Below are 3,297 nucleotides of genomic sequence, written 5' to 3' on the forward strand. Positions count from 1 at the left end.
GTTAATTTATCCGTTGGTACTGTTAATTTATGCGTTTATACTGTTAATTTATCCGTTTGTACTGTTAATTTATTCGTTGGTACTGTTAATTTATGCGTTTGTACTGTTAATTTATGCGTTTGTACTGTTAATTTATCCGTTTGTACTGTTAATTTATGCGTTTGTACTGTTAATTTATCCGTTTGTTAAAGGGGAAGTTATTTCCTTATATATGGACCTTATTTCTGGCATGAAATACGTTCATCTGCTCACAGAGAACAGTTTGGTGAAAGTCGGCGTCCTTCGGAAGATATTTAGATAACTGGAGATCCATATAACGGAGTGAACGGGGCTTAGACGATGCAGCCTCTAAATAAGGCATTATCTGTCTTTATTTCACCAATACTTTAAGAAGAATGAATGAACGAACGTGTGCTATAGCTCTGTTAGCTCATAGCTGCTGTGTTGTTGTTATTGGCAGCTATCGGGGTCTTATTGAGGACTTTCTACACAGAATAGATAAACGTATTTTATGCCAGAAATAAGGTCCAAGTTTTATAAAAAATAAACATCCCCTTTAAAGAGGATTTCAGAAGACGGTTTCAAGCTACTGAGCTTCATCCACAATGAGTCAATGTGGAGAGGTGGTGCTTATTTAATGGCAGGTGGTGCTAATTTAATGGCAGGTGTCGCTTATTTAATGCCAGATGGCGCTTATTTTATGTTAGGTGGCGCTTATTTAATGCCAGTTGCCGCTTATTTAATGGCAGGTGGTGCTAATTTAATGCCAGTTGGCGCTTATTTAATGGCAGGTGGCGCTTATTTAATGCCAGTTGGCGCTTATTTTATGGCTGGTGGCGCTTATTTAATGGCAGGTGGTGCTTCTTTAATGGAAGGTGGTGCTAATTTGAAGGCAGGTGGCGCTTATTTAATGCCAGTTGGCACTTATTTAATGGCAGGTGTCGCTTATATAATGGCAGGTGTCGCTTATTTAATGCCAGTTGGCGCTTATTTTATGGCAGGTGGTGCTAATTTGAAGGCAGGTGGCGCTTATTTAATGGCAGGTGGCGCTTATTTAATGCCAGTTGGCGCTTATTTTATGGCTGGTGGCGCTTATTTAATGGCAGGTGGTGCTTCTTTAATGGAAGGTGGTGCTAATTTGAAGGCAGGTGGCGCTTATTTAATGCCAGTTGGCACTTATTTAATGGCAGGTGTCGCTTATATAATTGCAGGTGGCGCTTATTTAATGCCAGTTGGCGCTTATTTTATGGCTGGTGGCGCTTCTTTAATGGAAGGTGGTGCTAATTTGAAGGCAGGTGGCGCTTATTTAATGCCAGTTGGCACTTATTTTATGGCAGGTGGTGCTAATTTGAAGGCAGGTGGCTCTTATTTAATGCCAGTTGGTGCTTATTTAATGGCAGGTGGCGCGAAACGGAACATTAGCGTGAAACAGAAACACAACATTACCGTGGACCAGAGACAGAACATTACCAGAGACAGAATATATGTAGAAAATACACATCGGCAACAATGTAATTTTTTATGACATAAAATTAATACACAAAAATAGACATTTAGTTAAAGTCCATTTAGTTTATTCTTTATAGGAACAAATAACATGTTTATTTGTTTAAAGACTTCAACAGGAATCAACACGTTAAGGCAGAAATAATAAATAGATATATATATTATCTAATCTGATAACTTTTTAAGAGGTTATGCTTATTTTCCTGCTTAATAATTTACTTTTTGTTCTATAATACAAAAAATATAATTCCAGAAAATAAAGATATGATTGTTAAATAGAAATAAAAAAAATTACACAGTTGGAATAAACAGCGTAAACCGGAAGTCGTGGAATCCTGAAGACTGCTTTGAAGAAGCTGCTTTCACTCTTTCAGGATGTCGGGAATGAACTCCTGGGCGTCTTTTAGTTCGTCCTTCCACTCCTGCGGGATGCCTCCTCCGCTGTAGCCGGCCCCGGCCCCCAGCAGGGCCCCGAGCGCAGCCCCGCGGTTACAGTTTTCACCTGGAGAGAAAGGAACAGAGATGGAAGATAGTCCAGTGAGACCAGTGCGAAGGTCAGCCCATAGTTTTGCACTGTTGAAATACACAATCAGTACCAGCTTCATGTAGTTAAAGAGAAGAAGTTATCGGTTATTAGCTGAAATATCCTCCAAAATATCCTTCCAACTTTAGTTTCTAACTGGAATATGTTTTAAATTTCCTTCCCCACAGGAATCCAAACATGTTGGGAAAACCAGTAAAGAACCAGTTTCTGCTGCTGGTGGAACTGGTTCGGTTCTCCAGACTCAGACCTGGAACAAACCAACATGTTGGGAAACCCAGTAAAGGCCCAGTTTCTGCTGCTGGTGGAACTGGTTCTGTTCTCCAGAGTCAGACCTGGAACAAACCAACATGTTGGGAAACCCAGTAAAGAACCAGTTTCTGCTGCTGGTGGAACTGGTTCGGTTCTCCAGAACAAAAAAAAAAAGTTTTGTTTTGTTGTTTTTCAGAAGTTTGGCGGCTGCATTTCGTACAGTCGAACTCTCAAAGTTACTTTAGCCTTCCTGAGAAGACGTTTCTCATCCTTTCTTAAATTAAAGGCAGATTCTGTGAGACTAATCTTTCTTTTTGGGTGTTTGTTTCGGTGAATAAAGGGAAACGATGGTGTCAAAAGCTTCTGGTCTAACCTCCACAGTTGGTGTTTGCCAGGATTCCTCCTTTAGGGTCGTCATGAAACTCGTGAGCGAGGTAGAACAAGCTGGACAGCGCACCTGTGGATTCAACAAACACAGGTAAGAGTCTGTTCCCTTCGTATCTTTTCCATGTAAAACCAAACCAGATGCTGACCTTTGTTGTAGCAGGCCAGACCCAGGTAGTTCACAGCGCTCTGGTGGACCTTCAGTCTCTCCTCAGCAGACACAGGAAACCTAAACCATCAGTTATACACCGTCACTTTTATGGGTTAGCAGAAAATCCTGTTTGTACTGTTAATTTATCTGTTTGTACTGTTAATTTATCCGTTTGTACTGTTAATTTATCCGTTTGTACTGTTAATTTATCCGTTTGTACTGTTAATTTATCCGTTTGTACTGTTAATGTATCCGTTTGTACTGTTAATGTATCCGTTTGTACTGTTAATTTATCCGTTTGTACTGTTAATTTATCCGTTTGTACTGTTAATTTATCCGTTTGTACTGTTAATTTATCCGTTTGTACTGTTAATGTATCCGTTTGTACTGTTAATTTATCCGTTGGTACTGGTAATTTATCCATTTGTACTGTTAATTTATCCGTTTGTACTGTTAATTTATC

At 39.6% G+C, this 3,297-nt stretch overlaps 1 long non-coding RNA gene across 1 annotated transcript; it reads right to left on the reverse strand.

Annotated features, from left to right (window-relative positions):
* Positions 1-1,605: 1,605 nt before the first annotated feature.
* On the reverse strand, positions 1,606-2,908 carry LOC140294218 (uncharacterized). The gene is made up of 3 exons (XR_011912760.1): positions 2,833-2,908; positions 2,673-2,756; positions 1,606-2,008 (listed from the first exon to the last, which is right to left on the reverse strand). It is a non-coding gene; the product is annotated as an uncharacterized lncRNA (long non-coding RNA).
* Positions 2,909-3,297: the final 389 nt, after the last annotated feature.

The sequence above is a fragment of the Leuresthes tenuis genome, unplaced genomic scaffold, assembly GCF_036924035.1.
Source record: "Leuresthes tenuis unplaced genomic scaffold, fLeuTen1.0.hap1 SCAF_1, whole genome shotgun sequence".
NCBI lineage: Eukaryota > Metazoa > Chordata > Actinopteri > Atheriniformes > Atherinopsidae > Leuresthes > Leuresthes tenuis.